This window comes from Triticum urartu, chromosome 3, assembly GCF_003073215.2.
Source record: "Triticum urartu cultivar G1812 chromosome 3, Tu2.1, whole genome shotgun sequence".
In the NCBI taxonomy this organism is placed as follows: domain Eukaryota; kingdom Viridiplantae; phylum Streptophyta; class Magnoliopsida; order Poales; family Poaceae; genus Triticum; species Triticum urartu.
The window spans coordinates 505,687,150-505,713,575 of NC_053024.1; positions in this window are offsets into that span (position 1 = coordinate 505,687,150).

Here is a 26,426-nt window from a genome sequence, read left to right on the forward strand (position 1 = left end):
GGCTCCGCACACGGCTTGGGAATCGTGGTCTATGTGTTACCCCTATTGGGGAACGCAGTAATTCAAAAAAATTCCTACGATCACGCAAGATATATCTAGGAGATGCATAGCAACGAGAAAGGAGAGTGTGTCCACGTACCTTCGTAGACCGAAAGCGGAAGCGTTTAGTAACGCGGTTGATGTAGTCGAACGTCTTCACGATCCAGCCGATCCAAGTACCGAATGTACGACTACTCCATGTTCAGCACACGTTCAGCACGATGACGTCCCTCGACTTCTTGATCCAGTACAGGGTCAAGGGAGAGTTCCGTCGGCACGACGTCGTGGTGACGGTGTTGGTGATGTGATCCGCGCAGGGCTTCGCCTAAGCACTACGACAATATGACCAAGGTGGTAAACTGTGGAGGGGGGCACCGCACATGGCTGAGGATCAATTGATGTGCCTTTGGGGTGCCCCCTGCCCCCGTATATAAAGGAGGAGGGGAGGAGGCGGCCGGCCTAGGGGGCGCGCCAAAGGGAGGAGTCCAACTAGACACTCAATCCTAGTTGGACTCCCTTCCCTTTTCCGGAGGGGGGAAAGAGGGAAGGGAGAGGAAGAGGAGAGGGAAAGGGGGGCGCCCCCCCTTCCCTAGTCCAATTCGGACTCCCTATAGGGAGGGGGCGCAGCCACCCCTTGTGGGCTGCCTCCCCTCTCCCCTATGGGCCATGTAGGCCCAATATTCCCCCCGGGGGGTTCCGATAACCCCTCGGTACTCCGAAAAAATCCCCGAATCACTTGGAACCATTCCGATGTTCGAATACAACCTTCCAATATATGAATCTTTACCTCTCGACCATTCTAAGACTCCTCGTAATGTCTGTGATCTCACCCGGGACTCCAAACAAACTTTGGTCACCAAAACACATAACTCATAATACAAACCGTCATCGAACGTTAAGCGTGCGCACCCTATGGGTTCGAGAACTATGTATACATGACTGAGACACATCTCTGGTCAATAACCAATAGCGGAACCTGGATGCTCATATTGGCTACTACATATTCTACAAAGATCTTTATCGGTCAAACCGCATAACAACATACGTTATTCCCTTTGTCATCGGTATGTTATTTGCTCGAGATTCGATCATCGGTATCCTCATACCTAGTTCAACCTTGTTACCGGCAAGTCTCTTTACTCGTTCCGTAATGCATCATCCAGCAACTAACTCATTAGTCACATTGCTTGCATGGCTTATAGTTATGTGCATTACCGAGAGGGCCCAAAGATACTTCTCTGATACACGGAGTGACAAATCCTAATCTCGATCTATGCCAATTCAACAAACACCTTTGGAGACACCTATAGAGCATCTTTATAATCACCCAATTATGTTGTGACGTTTGATAGCACACAAGGTGTTCCTCCGGTATTAGGGAGTTGCATAATCTCATAGTCAGAGGAATATGTATAAGTCATGAAGAAAGTAATAGCAATAAAACTAGATGATCATAATGCTAAGCTAACGGATGGGTCTTGTCCATCATATCATTCTCTAATGATGTGATCCCGTTCGTCAAATGACAATATATGTCAATGGTTAGGAAACTTAACCATCTTTGATTAACGAGTTAGTCAAGTAGAGGCATACTAGGGACATTCTGTTTGTCTATGTATTCACACATGTACTAAGTTTCTGGTTAATACAATTCTAGCATGAATAATAAACATTTATCATGATATAAGGAAATATAAATAACAACTTTATTATTGCCTCTAGGGCATATTTCCTTCAGTCTCCCACTTGCACTAGAGTCAATAATCTAGATTACAGAGTAATGATTCTAAGAACCATGGAGTCTTGGTGTTGATCATGTTTTGCTCGTGAGCGAGGCTTAATCAATGGGTGTGCAGCATTTAGATTCATATGTATTTTGCAAATCTCTATGTCTCCCTCCTTGACTTGATCGCGGATGGAATTGAAGCGTCTCTTGATGTGTTTGGTTCTCTTGTGAAATCTGGATTCCTTCGCCAAGGCAATTGCTCCAGTATTGTCACAAAAGATTTTCATTGGACCCGATGCACTAGGTATTACACCTAGATCGGATATGAACTCCTTCATCCAGACTCCTTCATTTGCTGCTTCCGAAGCAGCTATGTACTCTGCTTCACACGTAGATCCCGCCACGACGCTCTACTTGGAACTGCTCCAACCGACGGCTCCACCATTCAATATAAATACGTATCCGGTTTGTGACATAGAGTCACCCGGATCAGTGTCAAAGCTTGCATCGATGTAACCATTTACGACAAGCTCTTTGTCGGATTTCGGGTTCCGGCAGACCCTTGAGGTTAGAACACTGGGGTGCACGCGGAGATCTCTCCCCTACCGATATACGTCCAATCTCCTCGCGTGATCTAAGCTGGAAACAACGAACAACACAAGGGACACGAGGTTTATACTGGTTCAGGCCACCGTTGTGGTGTAATACCCTACTCCAGTGTGTGGTGTGGTAGATTGCCTCAGGGGGCTGATGATGAACAGTACAAGGGAAGAACAGCCTCGCGAGAGGTGTTCTTGAGCTGGTGCGATGAACTGCTAGGGTGAGTTCAGTCGCCTCGCTCTCTTTCTCTGCTAGGGCTCTACCAGATTTCTGGATGTCTCGGGGTTTTTCTAGATGTCTCTACTCTGTGGTGGCTAGCTCTATTTATAGAGGCCCTGGGCCTCTCCCCAAATAATGAGCGGGAAGGGCGCCAACAATTGGCCATTTTGAAGGGGAACATCTAGTACAAGTTATCCTAACCAAAGGTGGTCTTCGGCTGCCAAAAGTACTGGTGATGACGCCGTCTTGGGATCCACAGTGACCTCTGTCCTGCCGCTCTGCTGGTCTTGGTCTCATTGCACCGAAATGGCAACCTTTGCCCGATGCCTTGGCCTCTACTTGCCCCCTTTGCACCAAAGGGGAAACAAGGACACTACGCAGGCCAGCGCCCGCCTGGTCTCGATCGTCATGGCTTGCGTCACGGGTTCCTCGCGAGGTACCCCTGCATTGATCTCTCCGCCTCCTCGCGAGCCTTCCTGATGAGGCTGCCACTGAGGAAGCTTTCTGTCGTCCGCCCCGCGAGGCTTGGCCCCTTGCGAGGGTCTTGAGCTTGAGCTGATGAAGATGGGCTGCGCTGGCCCGCACTTGAGCCACGCCGCAGGCCGCAGGCAGGCAAGTCTGGGGACCCCCGTTCCCAGAACACCGACAGTAGCCCCCGGGCCCAAGGCGCGCCCAGGCTTGGCCCAACAGGAAAGCGAAGGGGCAAGCGCAAAGCGCCGTGGGCCCTAACAGCCTGCGGCCTTGGGCGCCGAGTGGCGATTGATTGGACGTGGGCGTCTGCGCTTCCCCATGATGCCTCGGCGACCGCACAACTTGACAAGTCCCTGCATGCAGAGAAAACGGTCATGATTACCTGCGATCGTGGTTCTCGGCGGTTGGCCTCCTCCGGCTATAAGTACGGGGCTAGGCGAGCTCCTTTAGTCCATCCCTTCCTGCTGCTCCTTCCCTTCTTCTTCCTTGCTCTTGCTTCTCCTTACGCCAATGGCACCAATCCGCCGGTTCTCTGCAGAAGAGAAAGGAAAGGCCCCCCGAGATGGTCCTGACCCACTTCCGCCGAAGAAGCGGCTGGTCCTCTACCACCGAGAAGTGGGTGCTCGGTAGGAGGCACCGAGGCCCTGGTACGAGCAGCCGCCGCCTGGGTATCCGCTACCCTTGTACGCCGACGTCGTGGGTCATGGGGGAGAAGGCGTCGAGCAACATCGATGGTGCCACCGCCGACGCCGGCGAGTCACGGTGGTGCGCGTCGTTCCTCCTGGAGTCCACGCTGAATGCTCCTCTCGCGAGCTCGTGCTCCACGTCGCCATGCCTCCAAGCTCTTGGATTCGCCTCCCTCCTTCCTTCGCCTTCGAGATGCTGCCGAGCGGGGCTCTGGAGCTCTGGCTGCAGCATGCTGACTGCAGCACCCTTGCGACCGGAGCGGAGGTCGCGGTCGTCGCTCCGGGCACGGTCTTCATGACCCGGGGCTGGGGCGAAATCGCCCGTGTCTGCCGGAGGGTAGGTGCCCCCGTGATTCATCTTGAATACGACAGTGCCTCCCTGATGTTCTTTAATGTCTTCAATGCTGAAGGACGCCGGCTGGAGTGCTGCCCCAGGGAGAGCGGCAGGGGCGATGAACCAGCGAGGACTTGGCCTACCCGTCGGCCCTCCAGCAGCTCCTTAGGCAGCAGCGGAGGAGCTGGGGAATTCAGTGGCTCCCCCGAGCTCCTCGCGACTCCGGAGACGAGCGACGACAACTACGAGCCCCCGAGCTCACGCGGTGCTCGGAGCGGGGCTGATGCGTCCAGCTGCCGTCGCTGGTTGGCGTCGACGTTGGGCAGCCCACTATTGATGATGGCGTCCCTTGTGGCGGTGCGAGCGATTAGCGTTCCTTAGGATTAGTACTCTTGTTCCCTGCGAGGAATCGAAGCAACACCCCGTGGGGGTATGTAAGGTGTCTGCCATGTCTTTTATGAATATTATGTCCTTAATATGAATCAATGCGAGGTGCTTGTCCTGTCTCAGCTCGGCTCCCCCTTTCTATCCTCGCGAGGACTTGGCACTCTACGCTGACAGGTCCCAGTCCCCAGGCAGGCTTCAGCCGTCGCTGGTATGCCAGGTCGCGATGCCGTGGTCATGGCCAGGAGGTGAGCGGCCCGAGGTCCGGTAAGAGCCCCCGAGTCGCGATGCTCGGGAGGTCCCCTTTAGCGCTCAAGCAGCCCTCGCTGGGCGAGAAAGGAAGGTAACGTCACCGTGACAGAGCCGCACTGGGCGAGGGTTTTGCACTGCGTTGGTCCAACTCTTGCAAGGGTGTGACTTATCTCTTGAGTTTGGTGTAGTTCCTCGATGAAGCGCCTGGCCCGAGCGGTGGCAGCTGAGGCGCTGCTGGGTTAGGTCCTCGCGAGCTTCTTCCCACTCCCCCGCACTTTCCTTAATGCTCTACGTCCTCAGGTCCCGGCCCTCGAGCGAGCTCAGCCGCCGCTGGTATGACAGGTCACGATGCCGTGGGTCAAGGCCAGGGGGTGAGGGCTGGAGAGCCAGTAAGAGCCCATGAGTCGCGATGCTCAGGCGCCCCTTTTTAACGTGCAAGCGGTCCGTGCCGGAGAGAGAGGGAGAGACAGCTCGCGATGTCCCTAGAGTTGCTCCTGGAGTAGGTCCTACACACCAGTCATAAAGAGAAACAAGACTTGTTGTTACGGTTGCCAGCCAACCTTTGGTCGCTCCGGGGGAGTGATTGGGGCACTGAGGGCCTGGTGAGGTGGCGCCTTGCGGGGCTGCCGCGGCCAGAGCTCGACCACTCAGATTTTTCGGCGTTGGAGGGACGGACCCGTGCGCAGATGCCGTGCCAGAGTGAGCGGCTCTATAGGTAGGCGCCAATCGAGCAGGCAATTAGGTCGGGTATGTTAAGCACGCAAGAGGAAATTCATTTTAAGTAGACGTGGGAAAAGCAAACGCCGCTGGGCCAGGCCCGAGCAGCTCGGGGATGATGCAGCCCGAGGGGCGCCCCCGACAAGGTAAGTAAAGAGCAAAAGCAAAACGGATAAATGCCGCAGGGACAGACCCACGCGACCTAGGAATAATGTGGCCCTGTGGGCGCTCCCAGGTAAAAATGGAACTTAGAAAGATGTCACCTGGTGCCGTTGAAGATGGAGTGATGCTGAAGAGCGGGCGATGCGCGATGAAGACGTCGACCCTCACGTGAGGCCCCAGGCCCAGGGGCCTCGGGAGGCTCCGGGGCACAGGTGGGTCTCCGAGAGCCATCTCCATCTCCGCCAGGACCGCACGATGCCTGGCCTTCTGAGCCTCCAGAATGCTCCTCAGCAAGCGCTGATAAGAGGCGACCGCATTCGGCAGGCCGAAAGGCATGCGAACGTAGCTGTGAGGTGGACCCTCGCAACGCCCCACGCGCGAAGGCCAGAGGCGCTCCTGAGACACGGCTTGGTTGAGCCCTGGCACGTCGACGTAGACGCGCATCCCACCATCCTCGCATGGATGTGGGGCCATGCGGGCAAGCGGCGGCTGCCGCGCATGACTCTCGACTCCTGTAGCTCCTGAGTGTTGCTTGCGATGAACTCCTGAGGGTTTGGTCTCCCTTGCCTTGTACCTTCCTGAGGGAAACGTGCCTGGAAGCACCCCTCCAAGTTGTGCCCGAGTGCCTCCCTCGCGACCTTGGGAAAGTCGGTGGCTCTCCAAGAAAGAGCCCCCGAGCCCTACCTGAGGAGGGCGCCGGGCGTGCCTTCCTATGCGAGAGAGGGTGGCGCTCCCTGATTGGGCGCAGATCCTGACCCAACACCTCCGGAGGCGCCAGCCTCCTGATGGCTTGGGCCAGGCGAAGCCTTCTTCTTCTTGGGGGTCGCCTCGGGAAGTCTTCCGTTTCTACGGTCCGGGTCTTCGATTGCTACGGCTTGGAACGCACGCTCAAGTGAACACACCGCATCCCTTTCTTCACAGGGTACGGTGATGACTCCACCGCTTCCTGGCATCTTGAGGACATTGTATCCATGGTGAGTCACTGCCATGAACTTGGCCAGTGATGGGTACCCGAGGATGGCGTTGTATGGCAGACGGATGTGGGCGACGTTGAAGTCGATGAGCTCGGTGCGGTAGTTGTTGCACTGCCCGAAGGTGACTGGAAGGCGAACCTGCCCTATCAGAACAGTGGAACCATCAGTGACTCCTGAGAATGGCTTGGTTGGCTGAAGCTGATCGTACGGCATTTGGAGATTGTCGAACGTCTCGACGGACAGGACATTGAGTCCCGCTCCGCCGTCAATGAGGGTCCTGGTGACCTGCATGTTGCTGATGACTGGGGAGCAAAGCATCGAGAGGACTCCGGCCGTTGCCGCGCACTTGAGCTGATCCACTGAGCTGAACGTGATAGCGCATGCAGACCACCTGAGAGGGCGCGTGGCCTCCAGCTTGGGGAGGGCTGCATTCACCTCACGAGCAAACTGCTTGAAGATGCGCTATGAGGCTGGGGCCTGCGCGCCACCCAAGATGCAAGCGATTGCGCGCGGCTCCTGCAAGCCCCCAGCCCCCTCATCCTGATGTTGGTCTACATTCCTCCTTGGCGATGGTGGCAGAGGAGGAAGGCCTGCGTTGCCGCGCGGGCGATCCTCACGAGGCTGATCTCCCCAGCCTCCCTCGCGAGGCAGGTCCTGCCAGTGATCCTCGCGAGGTCGGTCACGCCACCCTTGGCGAGGGCCACAGTCTTCCCATTGTCTGCCACCTCTTCCTCCTCCTCGGCCATAGCCCCTGTCATTGCGCTCGGGGCATCGGCCGACACGCCCATCTCTCACAGCCCTGAGCTCTTGACATTCGTTGGTGTTGTGGGTGTGGAGGTCATGGTACACGCAGCACCGGCTGCCCTCGGATGACTCGGGCTGATCCCTGCCTCGCTTGGTGTCTGACTCCACTGCAAGCACGACAACCCCCTTGCGCTTCACGTCCTTGGCCTTGGGCTTCTTCTCTTCTAGGTCGGCAGCCGGGAGTTTGAGGAGGGAAAGGCGCCCTTCCTCAGCCCTGGCGCACTTGGTCGCCAAGTTGAACAGCTCCAGGATTGTGCACATGTCTTCATGGATTGCTAGCTCCTCCTTCATCTTGATGTCGCGTACGCCATCGGAGAAGGCCGAGATGATGGCTTCTTCAGTCACCTTGGGGATCTTGAGGCGAGCGTTGTTGAAGCGCTGGATGTATTTCTGCAGGGTTTCTGCTTGCTGCTGCTTGATGCGGCGCAGATCGCTCACGGCCGGGGGCCGGTCGCGAGTGCCCTGGAAGTTGGCGATGAAGTGAGTGCGCATCTTGTCCCAGGAGGAGATTGTGCCAGGAGCCAGGTGCGGGCCCCGTCCTTGAGCGCCATGGGAAACTAGTTCGCCATGACCCTTTCGTCTCTGTTGGCAGCTTCGATGCATAGCTCATAGAGTTGCTGGAACTCCGCAGGGTCCGCTGTGCCATCGTAGCGAGGGGGCAGGTCAGGCTTGAACTTGCCTGGCCATGCGATGCTGCGTAGCTCGGGGGTGAGGGCACGGCAGCCTGCTGTGGCCACCGGTGCCTTTTGCTGGTACTGGGCTTGCTCCTGGGGATTACCGCGCGCCGCCGCTTGGAGCAGCGCGGGGTCTTGGCGTGGATGTGCAGGGACGCGATCTTGGCGCGCCAGCGCCGAGAGCGTGCGTGCGCCTTCTTGGGGACGAGGGATCTCTTGGCAGCTCCTTTCTTGCTGCGCAGGCGCCGGACGCGGAGGGTCTCTCTCTGGGGCTGCGTGCCTTGGAGCCAGGGCGCCTCCTTGGGGAGGAGGTGGTGGAGGCACTTCCTGATCCTCGTCTCCTACGCGGAATGGAGGGCGAGGCAGTGAGAGGGACGGCAAGGGGGAGCCCCCTGCGGTGCTGACGAGCTCGGTGATGCGGGCAAGCCAGTCTTCATAGAGGTCGTCGACGGGGCGGTAGTGCAAGAGCTCTCTTGCCAGGAGCAGCACGGCATGCGTGTCCGTGGGGGTGCGACGGGCGTGGGACAACGAAGCAGCTGGAGTTAGCGACGGTGTGGCGGTGCGGCCTTCCCGCCGTACCAAAGGATGCTGGGACGAGGCCTGCTGCTCGTTCCCCGCCAGGCCGGTGGCGGCGTTGGCGGCAAGCGACGGGGAACGACGAGGGCGTCCGCCGACGGGCGCCGTCTGGGCGACGCGGGTGGCGAGAGCAGCCCGGCGCTCAGCACGAGCCCGACGAGCGTCAACCATGGACACGACAGAAGATAACACGCGAACAGCGGAAGAAAGATTCCGGCGCACCTCTACCTGGCGCGCCCAATGTAGGATTTCGGGTTCCGGCAGACCCTTGAGGTTCGAACACTGGGGTGCGCACGGAGATCTCTCCCCTACCGATCTACGTCCAATCTCCTCGTGTGATCTAAGCTGGAAACAACGAACAACACAAGGGACACGAGGTTTATACTGGTTCGGGCCACCGTTGTGGTGTAATACCCTACTCCAGTGTGTGGTGTGGTAGATTGCCTCAGGGGGCTGATGATGAACAATACAAGGGAAGAACAGCCTCGCGAGAGGTGTTCTTGAGCTGGTGCGATGAACTGCTAGGGTGAGTTCAGTCGCCTCGCTCTCTTTCTCTGCTAGGGCTCTACCAGATTCCTGGATGTCTCGGGGTTTTTCTAGATGTCTCTACTCTGTGGTGGCTAGCTCTATTTATAGAGGCCCTGGGCCTCTCCCCAAATAATGAGCGGGAAGGGCGCAAACAATTGGCCATTTTGAAGGGGAACATCTAGTACAAGTTATCCTAACCAAAGGTGGTCTTCGGCTGCCAAAAGTACTGGTGATGATGCCGTCTTGGGATCCACGGTGACCTCCGTCCTGCCGCTCTGCTGGTCTTGGTCTCATTGCACCGGAATGGCAACCTTTGCCCGATGCCTTGGCCTGTGCTTGCCCCCTTTGCACCAAAGGGGAAACAAGGAAACTACGCAGGCCAGCGCCCGCCTGGTGCCCGCCTGGTCTCGATCGTCATGGCTTGCGTCACGGGTTCCTCGCGAGGTATCCCTGCCTTGATCTCTCCGCCTCCTCGTGAGCCTGCCTGATGAGGCTGCCACTAAGGAAGCTTTCTGTTGTCCGCCCCGCGAGGCTTGGCCCCTCGCGAGGGTCTCGAGCTTGAGCTGATGAAGATGGGCCGCGCTGGGCCCCCACTTGAGCCACGCCGCATGCCGCAGGCAGGCAAGTCTGGGGACCCCTGTTTCTAGAACGCCGACACTCTTTGCCACCTCCGTAAATGAGAAACATATCCTTAGTCCTTTTCAGGTATTTCAGGATGTTCTTGACCGCTATCCAGTGATCCACTCCTGGATTACTTTGGTATCTCCCTGCTAAACTAATAGCAAGGCACAAATCAGGTCTGGTACACAGCATTGCATACATGATAGAAGCTATGGCTGAGGCATAGGGAATGACTTTCATTTTCTCTCTATCTTCTATAGTGGTCAGGCATTGAGTCTTACTCAACTTCACACCTTGTAACACAGACAAGAACCCTTTCTTTGACTGATCCATTTTGAACTTCTTCAAAACTTTATCAAGATATGTGCTTTGTGAAAGTCCAATTAAGCGTCTGGATCTATCTCTATAGATCTTGATGTCCAATATATAAGCATCTTCACCGAGGTCTTTCATTGAAAAATTCTTATTCAAGTATCCTTTTATGCTATCCATAAATTCTGTATTATTTCCAATCAACAATATGTCATCCACATATAATATTAGAAATGCTACAGAGCTCTCACTCACTTTCTTGTAAATACAGGCTTCTCCAAAAGTCTGTATAAAACCACATGCTTTGATCACACTATCAAATCGTATATTCCAACTCCGAGAGGCTTGCACTAGTCTATAAATGGATCGTTGGAGCTTGCACACTTTGTTAGCACCTTTAGGATCGATAAAACCTTCTGGTTGCATCATATGAAACTCTTCTTTAAGATATCCATTAAGGAATGCAGTTTTGACATCCATTTGCCAAATTTCATAATCATAAAATGCGACAATTGCTAACATGATTCAGATAGACTTAAGCATCGCTATGGGTGAGAAGGTCTCATCGTAGTCAACACCTTGAACTTGTCAAAAAACTTTTTTTGACATGTCGAGCTTTGTAGATAGTAACACTACTGTCAACGTCGGTCTTCCTCTTGAAGATCCATTTATTATCAATGGCTTGCCGATCATCGGGCAAGTCCACCAAAGTCCACACTTTGTTCTTATATATGGATTATATCTCAGATTTCATGGCCTCAAGCCATTTTGTGGAATCTGGGCTCATCATCGCTTCCTCATAGTTCATAGGTTCATCATGGTCTAGTAACATGACTTCCAGAACAAGGTTACCGTACCACATTGGTGCGGAACATACTCTGGTTGACCTATGAGGTTCAGTAGTAACTTGATCTAAAGTTTGATGATCATCATCATTAACATCCTAACTCATTGGTGTAGGCATCACTGGAACTGATTTCTGCGATGAACTACTTTCCAATTCGGGAGAAGGTACAGTTACCTCATCAAGTTCTACTTTCCTCCCACTCACTTCTTTTGAGAGAAAATCCTTAGCTAGAAAGGATCCATTCTTAGCAACGAATATCTTGCCTTCGGATCTGTGATAGAAGGTGTACCAAACATCTATTTTGGCTATCCTATGAAGACACATTTCTCCTATTTGGGTTCGGGCTTATCAGGTTGAAGCTTTTTCACATAAGCATCGCAGCCCCAAACTTTAAGAAATGACATCTTAGGTTTCTTGCCAAACCATAGTGTAGTGACCAGACCTCAAACGGTCCAATCTCTGTGCTCCGGTGTCATCCCTGGATCAGTAATGCTGACACCACACAGTACTTGAAGGATTTATAACAGAGTAGCAATCACACACTTATTACATCGAGTGTCTCAAAAGAGAACTTATTACAATAAATATGGCTTAAGGCCATCTAATAACAATAACAGCGGAAGGCTTGGAAGATAAGTGAGTCCATCAACTCCAACGGCATCACTGAGTATAGAACCATGACCTAAAAACACCTTACTCATCATCTGAAAAGTCTGCAACATGAACGTTGCAGCCCAAAACGGGTCAACACATGGAATATGCTGACAATGTAACACATAGAGAGCAATGAAGAAATAAGACTATACTATATGCATATTTGGCTGGTGGAAAGCTCTATGGTTACAATTTTGCGTAAAGCCAATTTTTCCGTACCGCAAAGGAATACATTTTTATTTAACTATCATGGTGGTTGTTAAACATTGAGAGCGTAGACACCCTCTCAATCCCAATTAAGCATCATCATTAAAGCCCAACAAAATTATTTAGAGTAACATGATGAGATTCACATGATAATCCAAGTACTAGATACTCAAGACGTCCATAACCGGGGACACGGCTAACCATGATTAGTTTATACACTCTGTAGAGGTTTGCGCACTTTTCCCCACTAGATTCGATCTCCTCTGTTGGGATTCTCGCACTACATGATGTTTGAGAAACAGATGACCGAGACATAGTATTTCAGAAGCGCTAGCACCTTACGATCGGGTAGACCGTTACACCTACTTTCCCCTACATCTGCTAGTCTACCACTGTAAGAGTTCGCACAACTTACTCAACTATGCTAGAGCCCATAGTAGCTTGTGGCCGCACATGGAAGTTTCTAGCATGAATAATCTCATGATCCCTTTGAGCCTGGGTGGTGGTCCAAAAGAAAAACAGGCAATCACTGGAATACCAAGGTGCCTTAATCCACCCAGATGTGTATTTAAGTTGCCACCTTAGATAAACCATTAACTTTAACAAACTCACATCTGTCATGGATTTCACTCACCCAATCCACGTCTACTAGCATAGCATAACATAATAAGCAAACGTAGAAGTAACTCCCAAATGTTTGATAATAACAGGTAATAGGTACTACCTCATCTACTTCCCAAACCGACAATTTAATTAGATCCTAATCATGCAATGTGTGAGGATTGATCTAATGCAATAAAACTGGGCAGTAGGAGGTATGATCAAAGTGTTACTAGCCTTGCTGATGATCTGCGAAACCTAGCGATTCGAAGTAGCAAGCGGCGCACTCCGGGTACTCTATCGCAAACAAACAATAAGTACTCAACTAATGCACAGGTAAAACTCGAATAAGAGATCTAACTAGAAAGTTCAACTTAAGAACTCCGGTTGGCAAAAAGATTCAAATGGAACGAAGCAACGAAAGACAAACGACAAAAGAAACAGGCTTCGTTTACTAATCTGGATCTAGGTCAAATTTTACAGAGGCAAAAACTTGTTTGAGTTGGTTAAACGGAAAGAGGGTTTCGAGACGAAACTCCAGGCGCTTGAATCGCCTGATTCCGATAAACGAGCGAAAAGTTATATTAGAACGAAAATCGGATCAGGAATCGCGATCAGAAAAATCGCGGATTTAATCCGAGAAAAAGAAAAACGACGAACAGATTAACGAATGAACATTCGTTATCTGAATCTAAACGATGAACGTGTTCGTTAAAACGAACGAACGAGCGAATGCTCTCTAAGTAACTAAACCGAGGAAAAAAACCGATCTATCTAAAAAAACGAATCTGAAAAAACCGAAAAAACCGGTAAAACCTAACGGTTTTCTAAAAAAAACCGGGGCGGTTCGACCTCGTCGGCGGCGAACTCCGGCGGCAGCGGGGCGGCGGCAGCAGGCGACGGCTGGCGGTGGCGGCTAGGGTTTCGGGTGGCGGGGCGCTCGGGTGGGCTGGGGGCGACAGTATATGAAGGCCTCGGCCAGGGAATCCTGGCCGAATACGGCCCGAAGTCGGTTCGGCGTTTTTTTAAATAATTACGCTCAGAAAAAAACAAATGGAATACTAAACGGACTTCAAAAATCCTGAAATAAATTTTCCCCGGCTTCTAAAATCAAGCCACACATGATGAACATTTATTTGTGGCCTAAATAACATTTTGAAAAACGCACATTTTTCCTAAATTCAAATAAAATAGCAAATAAATCCAAATAAAAAATCTTATTTGATTTTTTTTATTAAATCCTCAATATTTCTTTATTTTGGGAAAGTCATTTTATTCCCTCTCTCATATTTTGATAATAGAAATAATTGAAGATAAAATAAATAAAAACAAATGATCCTATTTTCAAAATTTGAGAAAAATCAAATATGAAAATAACGAAATCCCCAACTCTCTCCGAGGGTCCTTGAGTTGCGTAGAATTTCTAGGATCAACCAAAATGCAAATAAATATGATATGCAATGATGATCTATTGTATAACATTCCAAATTGAAAATTTGGGATGTTACAAACCTACCCCCTTAAGATGAATCTCGCCCTCGAGATTCGGGTTGGCTAGAAAATAGGTGATGGTGATCCTTTAACAAATCTTCCTCTCGTTCACAGGTGGCTTCATCCTCCGTGTGGTGGCTCCACTGAACTTTGCAAAACTTGATAACCTTGCTGCGGGTGACTCGGCTAGCATACTCAAGAATCTTGACTGGTTTCTCCTCATAGGTCAAATCACTGTCCAACTGAATCACTTCCAGCGGCACTGTATCCCTCAGCGGTATTTCAGCCATCTCTGCGTGGCACTTCTTCAACTGTGAAACATGGAACACGTCGTGAACTCCTGACAATCCTTCGGGCAATTCCAACTTGTAGGCTACTTGTAATGCCCTCGATGCGGCTATATCTCTCACGTGTCGAAGCACGACTTAGAGGCATAACCGCATTGAAAGCAATGTCGCAAGTGAGGTAATGTTTACACAACCCATGTAATACATAAGGGAAAGAGATACATAGTTGGCTTACAATCGCCACTTCACACAAATACATGAATAAAGCATTACATCATCCAAATACAATCAGGGCCCGACTACGGAGCCAAAATAAAAGAAGACTACCCCAAAAGCTACACAGATCCCCGATCGACCCCAACTGGGCTCCACTACTGATCAACTAGAAAGAAACAACACAAAGGACGAGATCTTCATCGAGCTCCTCCTGAGCTTGGTTTTGTCATCTGCGCGGCAACATCGGCACCTGCAAACTGGTTTTGGAAGTATCTGTGAGTCACGGGGACTCAGCAATCTCACACCCTCGTGATCAAGACTATTTAAGCCTATGGGTAAGGTAAAGGTATGAGGTGGAGCTGCAGCAAGCGACTAGCATATATGGTGGCTAAACATACGCAAATGAGAGCGAGAAGAGAAGGCAAAGCACGATCGAGAAACTATGATCAAGAAGTGATCCTAGAACAACCTACGTCAAACATAACTCCAACACCGTGTTCACTTCCCGGACTCCGCCGAGAAGAGACCATCACAGTAACACACGCGGTTGATGTATTTTAATTAAGGTCAACTTCAGGTTTTCTACAACCAGACATTAACAAATTCCCATCTGCCCATAACCGCGGGCACGGCTTTCGAAAGTTCAAATCCCTGCAGGGGTGTCCCAACTTAGCCCATCACAAGCTCTCACGGTCAACGAAGGATATTCCTTCTAGTGGGAAGACCCGATTAGACTCGGAATCCTGGTAAAACCAGACCAGCAAAGCCACCCAGATGTGATGACAAATCCCGATAGGCGGTGCACATATCTCGTTCTAAGGGCACACCGGATGAGCCAGACGTCGGGTGGGCCAGCCCAGAGTTGCCCCTGGTAGCTCCGGACATCACTCAGTTTGGACCAACACTCAGAGGAGCACTGGCCCGGGGGTTTAATAAAGATGACCCTTGGGCAGGCCTACCCAAGGGAAAGAAAAAGGCTAGGTGGCGAATGGTAAAACCAATGTTGGGCCTTGCTGGAAGAGTTTTATTCAAAGCGAACTGTCAAGGGGTTCCCATTATACCCAACCGCGTAAGGAGCGCAAACTCCGGGAACATAACACCGATATGACAGAAACTAGGGCGGCAAGAGTGGAACAAAACACCAGGCATAAGGCCGAGCCTTCCACCCTTTACCAAGTATATAGATGCATTAATTAAATAAGAGATATTGTGATATCCCAACAAATAAACATGTTCCAACAAGGAACAACATCTCCATGTTCCAACAAGGAACAAACTTCAATCTTCACCTGCAACTAACAACGCTATAAGAGGGGCTGAGCAAAGCGGTAACATAGCCAAACAACGGTTTGCTAGGACAAGGTGGGTTAGAGGCTTGGTTCAACAATATGGGAGGCATGATAAGCAAGTGGTAGGTATCGCAGCATAGGCATAGCAAAAGAGCGAGCAACTAGCAAGCAAAGATAGAAGTGATTTCGAGGGTATGGTCATCTTGCCTGAAATCCCGCAAGGAAGAAGAACGAGTCCATGAAGAAGGCAAACGGACGTAGTCGAACGGGTCCTCACAAACGCGACGTTACCGGATTACTGAGAAGAAGTACACCGGAAAGAAAGCAAACAACATAGTAAACAATCATCACATAAGCATGGCACGATGCGCAAACAAGTATGATGCATGTCCGGTTTAATGAGGCATGGCATGGCAAAATGCACAAACAACACTACAAGTTAAGTGGAGCTCAATATGCAACGAGTTGCATATTGACAGAACACCACATGGCTTATTTAGTTCTCTCTCGTTTATGTACCCAACAATATTAAATGTTGTTAGCATGGCAAGAGGTGAAGCATGATGAAACTATCTAATCTAGGCAACTTTAAATGAGGCCGGAAGCAACGAACAACAATTCCGGAAACTCCTCATGAGCATATTATAGATTTGGTACTGTTCTGCCCTAAACACAATTTTAGAGTTATTAAACATGCAAAACAAGTACACCATGTTAAACTAGGCATTTTCTACCCCATTTACATATAAAGATTATTTAATTCGGAGCTACGGTTATTTAGTTATGAAATAAAGCATTTTAGCAAGTTATTTAAACAAATTTAAACAAACAACATTTTAAACATTTTAAACATGGATGAAAGTTGCATATTATTAAACTAGACAAAATTCTAAGCAACTTTCATACATAATTCATTTTAATCCGATGCACCAATTGTGAGTTATTATATGCATGATCCACAAGGGCTTTCCTGCAAAAATGCTCTTCTCTGGAAAAATAGACAAATTGCAGATCTGAAAAAAAACAGAGGCGCGCCGAATCGGACTGGGCCAACAGTGCACAGTGGGGGTTCTCACCCAGTGGGCCTTGGCCCAAGGCGGTGGAAACAGTAGGCCGGTGGATCTGGCGCGGCTGGGCCTCTGCTTAGCCGAACGAGGAGGTGGAGGGGGGCGCGGTCAACGGGACGACGAGCGGGGAGCTACGGCTCATTGCAGGGGAGCTGGCACGGTCAATGAAGGCAGCAGCGACGCGGCAGAAGTCCTGGCGACGGTGGCGCGACGGGAACGGGAGGCGGAGCTCGCCGGGGATGGCGAGATCTGGGTGCGGGGTCCATGCATCGTAGGGTCGTGCTCCTCGTTCCCTGCAGCGACGGAGCTTGAGGCCATGGCGGCGGCCTGGTTCAGAGAGAGACAAAGGTGAGAGGAGGGATCAGGAAACGAGGGGAAGGAAAAGAATCAGAGGAGGAACGACGATGGCGTCGGCCTCCAGGCTCGCGGGAGGTCTCTGCTGGTGGCTCTCGGGCGGAGGAGACCATGGGAGGGGCTTGCGACGGAGCTCGGTGCTGGTTCAGGCGCGATGCAGAGGAGGCTGACTCCGAGGCGGATGGGCGCGGGTCAACAGGGCGCGGAGGAGGTCCGTGGCGGCGGGGCTTGGGGAGCTCGGCGTCGAGGAAGGAGCTCCACTCCGGTGAACTCCCAAGGCGGCGATGGTGCTCCTGGACAGAGAAAGTTTGAGAGAGAGATACAGGAGACGGAAGGAAGACTGAAGAGAAGGAGCAGGGGCTGGGCGCTGGACCTGCGGTGGTGGTTCGGCTGGCGAGGGCTCCTATGGCCGGCGAGGGTTGGTGGCGAGGTGCTCGGGCAGGATTGGTAGGGATGGATTTTTGGATCGGGAGGAGCTGTGGCGGCTGCAGAGTTGATTTGGTGGCGCTGAAAACAAGGGGAAGATGGCGGCGGCGAGGATTGGACAGGGGAGGATCCCTAGAAATTAGGGTTGTCTAGTTTAGGTAGGGTTTCATCTGCTATAAATAGCAGCTAGGAATTGGGTAGGGGCTATCACATCCCTACGATCGCAATCGGATGGTCGCAAAAAAATAGTTAGGGAGTCCGAATAGGAAAACGGTGATGTTTTGTAGACGTTTGGGGATGATCCGAACCCAACGGTGACGACTGCCCGGGTCGGGTCCGGGACAGATTTCAGACGCGCTCGGGAGGAGGTCCGCGGGCTGACGAGAGAGGTTAGGTAGGGCATGGCGGTGAGAGGTAGTGAAGAAGGCAAAGGGCTGAGATGAGAGAATAGGAGAGGCCCGGCGACTGTTTCTGGAGACCGAAAACGTCCGATGTTAGACCGGCTATAATGCCGCTATAGTTATCCGTTGGGCTATCAAACGAACTCCGTATGCGATGAAACTTGACAGGCGGTCTATCTACACTATAATAAGACCACACGCCAACTTTCATCCCATTCCGAGAACATTTTCCGGCCACTTATAAAATACTATTTTGGACATGCCGCGGGCGCGTGCAAGTGTGTTTGGGCTCAGAACGGACAACGGGCGGAACTGGGAGACCCGGACGAATGCAAGTTTTAAAACATGATGATGCAATGCACATGATGACATGATAAGATGCAACACGCAAGCGAATGACATGACAACGACAATGAATAACTGGAAGAGTCCTGGCGCAACGGTCTCGGGGCATCACAACACTCCACCACTACGAGAGGATCTCGTCCCGAGATCTAGAATGGCACCGGAGGGAAAATAGAAGGGAAAGAGAAGAGGTAAAACTAAGTTGCTTCTTTGACAAACGAGTGAAACCCAAGAACCTTGCGAGGTTGAACAAATTCAAGAAAAGAATATAATGAAGGTGAACAAAGTCGAAAACACTCCGTTAGAAAAAAGGGCAAAGAACATTGCGAAAAAAACCTTGAGGTTGGAGGGCAAGATATATATTGAAACCACTCCGGTTAAGTCAAGATAGAGAGGATTAAGAATGATATAATTTGGACAGCACTCCGACTGAAAATGGAAGGAATTAACAAGAACTTGACAAGATGAGAGGATACTTGAAGAAATCAACAACACACTAAATCCGTAACTATTGAAAGAATGGCACAATGGGTAAGAACGATTTCAGATGGCACTCCGGTTGAGAATGGAGGTAAAACTTGATAAGATGAGAGAGCTCGAATGAAAACACGACACTCCGGTTGAATGGATAAGCAAAAGGAAAGAACATGATCTTCACAATACGAGATGATGAGTGAAGAGAGCATCATTCAATGCCTCCGGAAGAAATGAAAGAATGCAATGAAAAGAACGGATAGGAAACCAACATGTTCTACCTCAAATGAATTTGAGAGAGCATCCTTAAAAATAAGGATTGAACGGAGTTGTTGGGAAAACCAACAATGAAAGAGTAAGCTTGTTGTGGGCTTAAGGAAAACATCTCGAGAACTTGAGGTGAAAACCTGCCACAAACGAAAACAATTTCTTGCTTGGGAGCGACGGAGAGATGAAAACATCTTTCATCGCGAGAATAGGAGGAAACTTGGATTATCGATAAACACCATAAATAGAAACATTCCTTAGGGAAGGTTTTAGGTGAAATATAACCCAAGATAACTTGAATGAAGAGATTGATGGATTTAAAATACCTCATTCTTGATAACTTGTGAATCATGAAACAGGAAGGGAAATTATCGCGAATGGCATAACACCACCTCAAAAGATAATGTAGAAAGAATTGCACTTCATTATTCAAGATGAAGAATACTTGAGCTCCTTTGAAAAGAATCTCGATGAATACTTCGAGAAGGAATTAAATCCTTGATGAACCATCATGTAGAGCCTCCATGAAGAACTCCGGTAATAAAAGAATGATCAAACGAAATGAAGGATGAAAAGAATAAGGTTGAAGCCTTGCAATGATAAGATGGATCTTCATGATGATGAAAGCTTGGAACTCCGGGAAAAACAAAAGATGAACCAATTGAAACCGAGAATTTGATGAACCTCCGGAATAATTGAATTTACTCGATGAAACAAGAATAAGAATTACATTATGCTTATCCTTCACCAATTTAAATTGATGACGAGCAACGGATTTGGCATACTACTTATTCTCGTAGAAAGGATTATGATAGATATAGCGTAAACTTGAGAATGCCTTCAACGAAACACCGGTAGAATTGAAAACACGAATGAATTGATAAGGAAGAGAAATCTTGAACGAACCACCGTAAGAATTAAAAATGAACAAAGAAAAGATAAGGAAGACACCGGGAAGAATTTAGCAAATGAATGAAGATGCTTGAGAGAATTTAGATACATGAGAACGAAGAGATCACGAGCCGATTAAAGATCACTTGAACGAAGCACCAGTAAGATTGGAGAATGATAACTGGAAACTGAGAATGAAAAACCTGAAATGATGGACTCCGGATAATCAAACTGAGAAGACTCTTGAATTGCTCTGGAAGGGTGAAAAGAATTCTCATGATCAAAACAATTACGAGAGGATGGCAACAAGCTAGAATCACGAATCTTGAAGAGAATGGAGCAATATTAAAGAGAAACTCTTCTTCGGTCTTCAAATCTGAGACTGACGACGAGAAACACCACCATGAATTATTTAGACACTCCGGAATGAAGAATGGAAAGGTTGAGCCAACGATGAAAATAATTTAACCAATCTTGGAGAAAGGCATTTGACTGATGATAACTCATTCTTATGTCAAACTTGGAAAAGAATTTGAGGATAGCTCCGGGAAAATAAGAAGAGTCAGGTAAGATCCTGGGAAAAGACCTGTGGGTTAGGGCCCACTCAAAAGAAAACATCGTTGAACGATTTACAAGAGAGAAAGCACCGGTTGAATTAAATGGCTTGAATGAGGTGACATCCTCGAAAGATCTTGAACGAAAGCAGAGTGGAAACATGAATCTTTGAGATATCTTGAGCACTCCGGAACAATTGAATAGCGAGAGGTGAATGATTAAGAATTGCACCGGCATGAGAAAGCATTGACACGAGGAAAGGATATGATCAACAAAGCTTGACTTGAAACCCCCGGAGATGAAAAGAATGAAGAATGACGAACTTGGAGCTCCATTAGAATCTTCCTGAGAATCACCAGATAAGGATATTGACGGAAAAAAATTGGAGAGACTTCACAAGAATAAAAGGATACTTGATAAAGAAATCCGAGTCCTTGAGGAAAAATGGTGGGAGGGCGGGAAAACAAAGGCAACTTGGAGACGGATGAAACAAACACCGTTGAGAAGAACTGATACTTGATCTTGCGATTGTTGAAATGATCGGATCCACTTGAAGAGAAACACGCCGGTGAAAAGAAATTGGCATGACAATCTCGATTATCATGAAGGATTGGTATTCACAAGGAGTATGAGAACACCGCTTATTAACAGGTATGGAATCAACATTTGACTTCGAAGCAACTCGAATACCACAACTCAAAACAAAACAAGGATTGGCTTGCAGAATAAGCCGGAACAAACATATGATAGAGATTTCATCCGAAGTTTTCGTGGTGGGGCCTACACGGGCTCGATCGTACTGCACCATCATGTACAAGGCAGTGCACATGACATACGAAGCGTCCCCGAGTCGACATAGCCAAGGACTCTTTAAGACACAATGAGACCACTGTAAAACCAACCGTGAATAGGCGGACCACTAGACGTTGAACCCCAATTTCATATCATACATCCGTCGGAAAGATATCCTAAGAGCTACTTGAATTCCCACTTATAAACTCCCGAAATTTTCCGGTTATGCAATCAGGTGTTGGGGATACAGGGGAAGCATAATATCTCACCCAAAACTAGCAAATCCTACATCCAGCTGTATCCATCCTTCAACACATAACCAAGAAACCTTCGGAAATCGTCTACCTCAACCTTCGAAAAGCATCCGTTATACGAGTTATGGAAATACTCCTGAACTCCTGCCCGAGTACGGGGTGGCGTCGAGGTTATCTGTAACACCCTCGATGCGACTATATCTCCCACGTGTCGAGGCACGACTTAGAGGCATAATCGCATTGAAGGCATATGTCGCAAGTGAGGTAATCTTCACACAACCCATGTAATATAATAAGGGAAAGAGATACATCGTTGGCTTACAATCGCCACTTCACCCAATTACATGAATAAAGCATTACATCAATCAGATACAATCAAGGCCCGACTACGGAGCCAAAATAAAACAAGAACCCCAAATGCGACAAAAGGTCCCCGATCGACCCCAACTGGGCTCCACTACTGATCAACTAGAACGAAACAACACAAAGGACAAGATCTTCATCGAGCTCCTCCTTGAACTTGGTTGCGTCATCTGCACGGACTCATCGGCACCTGCAAGCTGGTTTTGGAAGTATCTGTGAGCCACGGGGACTCAGCAATCTCGCACCCTCGCGATCAAGACTATTTAAGCTTATGGGTAAGGTAAAGTTAGGAGGTGGACCTGCAGCAAGCGACTAGCATATATGGTGGCTAACATATGCAAAAGAGAGCGAGAAGAGAAGGCAAAGCACGGTCGATAAAAGTATGATCAAGAAGTGATCCTATAACAACCTACGTCAAGCATAATTCCAACAACCGTGTTCGCTTCCCGGACCCCGCCGGAAAGAGACCATCACGGTTACACACGCGGTTGATTCGTTTTAATTAAGGTCGACTTTAGGTTTTCTACAACCGGACGTTAACAAATTCCCATCTGCCCATAACCGCGGGCACGGGTTTCGAAAGTTCAAATCCCTGCAGGGGGTCCCAACTTAGCCCATGACAAGCTCTCACGGTCAACGAAGGAATAGACCTCCACCCGAGACATTCCGATCAGACTCGGTATCCCGGTACAACAAGACATTTCGACAGGGTAAAACTAAACCAGCAACACCGCCCGAATGTGCCGACAAATCCCGATAGGAGCTGCACATATCTCTTTCTCAGGGCACACTCAGATTGTCCTAGGTACGGGTAGGCCAGCCCAGAGTTGCCCCTGGTGGCCACCGGTAGCTGACAGGTTGGACCAACACTCAGAGGAGCACTGGCCTGGGGGTGGGGGTTAAAATAATGATGACCCTTGAGCCGGCCGACTCAAGGGAAAGAAAACGGCTAGGTGGCGAATGGTAAAACCAATGTTGGGCATTGCTGGAAGAGCTTTACTTAAGGCGAACTGTCAAGGGGTTCCCATTATAGCCCAACCGCGTAAGGGACGCAAAATCCGGGAACATAACACCGATATGACGGAAACTAGGGCGGCAAGAGTGGAACAAAACACCAGGCATAAGGCCGAGCCTTCCACCCTTTACCAAGTATATAGATGCATTAATTAAATAAGACATATTGTGATATCCCAACAAGTAAACATGTTCCAACCAGGAACAACATCTCCATGTTCCAACAAGGAACAAAACTTCAATCTTCACCTGCAACTAACAACGCTATAAGAGGGGCTGAGCAAAGCGGTAACATAGCCAATCAATGGTTTGCTAGGACAAGGTGGGTTAGAGGCTTGACATGGCAATTTGGGAGGCTTGAAAGCAAGTGGTAGGCATCGTAGCATTGGCATAGCAAAAGAGCGAGCAAATCTAGCATAGCAAAGATAGTAGTGATTTCGAGGGTATGATCATCTTGCCTGAAATCCCGCAAGGAAGAAGAACGAGTCCATGAAGAAGACAAACGGACGTAGACGAACGGTTCCTCACAAACGCGACGTTATCGGAACCAACCCGAAGAAGCAACACCGGAAAGGAAAGACACAACATAGTAAACAACCACGACATGAACATGGCATGATGCACAATCAAGTATGATGCATGTCCGTTTTAATGATACATGGCATGGCAAAGTGCACAAACAATCCTACAAATTAAGTGGAGCTCAATATGCAACGGGTTGCATATTGACGAAACACCACATTCAAGTTATTTTGTTCGATCTCGTTTATGTACCCAACAATATTAAATGTTGTCAAACATGGCAAGAGGGTGAAGCAAAGTAAAACTACCTATACAGTCAAGTTTAAATGAGGCCGAAAGCAACGAACAACAATTCCGGAAACTCCTCCTATGCATATATTCGGTTTGGTACTGTTCTGCCCTAAACATAATTTTAGAGTTGTTAAGCATGCAAAATGAAGCCACCATGTTAAACTAGGCATTTTTCTACCCCATTTACATATAAAGTTTGTTAGATTTGGAGCTACGGTTGAATAGTTATGAATTAAATCATTTTAACATGGCATAGGAGCAAATTTATACAAACATCATTTTAAACATTTTAAACATGGATGAAAGTTGGATATTATGAATCTAGACAAAATTCTAAGCAAGTTTCATATATAAATCATTTTAATCCGATGCACGAATTGTGAGTTATTATATGCATGAACATGAGGGTCTTTTTTGAAAAACTGCAGTCTCAGGATAAATGGGCAAATTCACAGACGCTGGAAAAAAAACACACGGGACGAAACTGAACAGAGCTGGGGCTGCTCACCCATGGGCTTGGCCCGGTGAGGCAGAGGCGAACTGGGCCAGCTGGGATGAGGAGTGTGCGCTGGGCCTTGTGCAAGAAGACCCAGGCACGGGCGACGTGGATCTCGTCCACGCTGGCGCTGGGACAAGTCAACGAGGGTGCGGCGCTGTTCTCCTCGTTCACGAAGCAGGGGATGCAGGTGTCGATGGCTGCGGACGGCATGGAGGCGAACGGATCCGGCCGGAGCCTCGCCGGAATGAAGCAGGGGCGGCGGGGCGGTGTTGGGTAACGTAGCAGAAATTCAAAATTTTCCTACGTATCACCAAGATCTATCTATGGAGAAACCAGCAATGAGGGGAAGGAGAGTGCATCTACATACCCTTGTAGATCGCTAAGCGGAAGTGTTTAAGTGAACGGGGTTGATGGAGTCATACTCGTCGTGATTCAGATCACCGATGATCCTAGTGCCGAACGGACGGCACCTCCGCGTTCAACACACGTACAGCCCGGTGACGTCTCCCATGCCTTGATCCAGCAAGGAGAGAGGGAGAGGTTGAGGAAGACTCCATCCAGCAGCAGCACAACGGCGTGGTGGTGGTGGAGGAGTGTGGCAATCCTGCAGGGCTTCGCCAAGCACCACGGGAGAGGAGAAGGACTTAGGAGAGAGGGAGGGGCTGCACCAAAGGCATAAGGGGTGTTTCAAGAGGCCCTCCTACCCTCACTATATATAGGGAGCCCAAGGGGGGGGGGGGTGCGCCAGCCCTAGGAGATCCAATCTCCTAGGGGGCGGCGGCCAGGGGAGGTTTCCCTCCCCCCTAAGGCACCTAGGAGGTGCCTTCCCTCCTTGGGACTCTTCCTTAGGGTTCCCCCTTCACCCTAGGCGCATGGGCCATAAGGGAAGTGGCGCCCCAGCCCACTTTGGGCTGGATCCCTTCCCACTTCAGCCCATGGGATCCTCCGGGATAGGTGGCCCCACCCGGTGGGCCCCCGGGACCCTTCCGGTGGTCCCTGTACAATACCGATGACCCCGAAACTTGTCCCGATGGCCGAAATAGGACTTCCTATATATAAATCTTTACCTCCGGACCATTCCGGAACTCCTCGTGACGTCCGGGATCTCATCCGGGACTCCGGACAACATTCGGTAACCACATACAAACTTCCTTTATAACCCTAACGTCATCGAACCTTAAGTGTGTAGACCCTACGGGTTCGGGAGACATGCAGACATGACCGAGACGTTCTCTGGTCAATAACCAACATCGGGATCTAGATACCCATGTTGGCTCCCACATGTTCCACGATGATCTCATCGGATGAACCACGATGTCAAGGACTTAATCAATCCCTTATACAATTCCCTTTGTCTAGCGGTATTGTACTTGCCCGAGATTCGATCGTCGGTATCCCTATACCTTGTTCAGTCTCGTTACCGGCAAGTCTCTTTACTCGTTCCGTAACACATCATCCCGTGATCAACTCCTTGGTCACATTGCGCATATGATGATGTCCTACCGAGTGGGCCCAGAGATACCTCTCCGCTTACACGGAGTGACAAATCCCAGTCTTGATTCGTGCCAACCCAACAGACACTTTCGGAGATACCTGTAGTGCACCTTTATAGTCACCCAGTTACGTTGTGACGTTTGATACACCCAAAGCATTCCTACGGTATCCGGGAGTTGCACAATCTCATGGTCTAAGGAAATGATACTTGACATTAGAAAAGCTTTAGCATACGAACTACACGATCTTTGTGCTAGGCTTAGGATTGGGTCTTGTCCATCACATCATTCTCCTAATGATGTGATCCCATTATCAACGACATCCAATGTCCATGGTTAGGAAACCGTAACCATCTATTGATCAACGAGTTAGTCAACTAGAGGCTTACTAGGGACATGGTGTTGTCTATGTATCCACACATGTATCTGAGTTTCCTATCAATACAATTATAGCGTGGATAATAAACAATTATCATGAACAAGGAAATATAATAATAACCAATTTATTATTGCCTCTAGGGCATATTTCCAACAGTCTCCCACTTGCACTAGAGTCAATAATCTAGTTCACATCGCCATGTGATTAACACTCACAGGTCACATCGCCATGTGACTAACACCCAAGAGTTTACTAGAGTCAGTAGTCTAGTTCACATCACTATGTGATTAACACTCAATGAGTTTTAGGTTTGATCATGTTGCTTGTGAGAGAGGTTTTAGTCAACGGGTCCGAACCTTTCAGATCCGT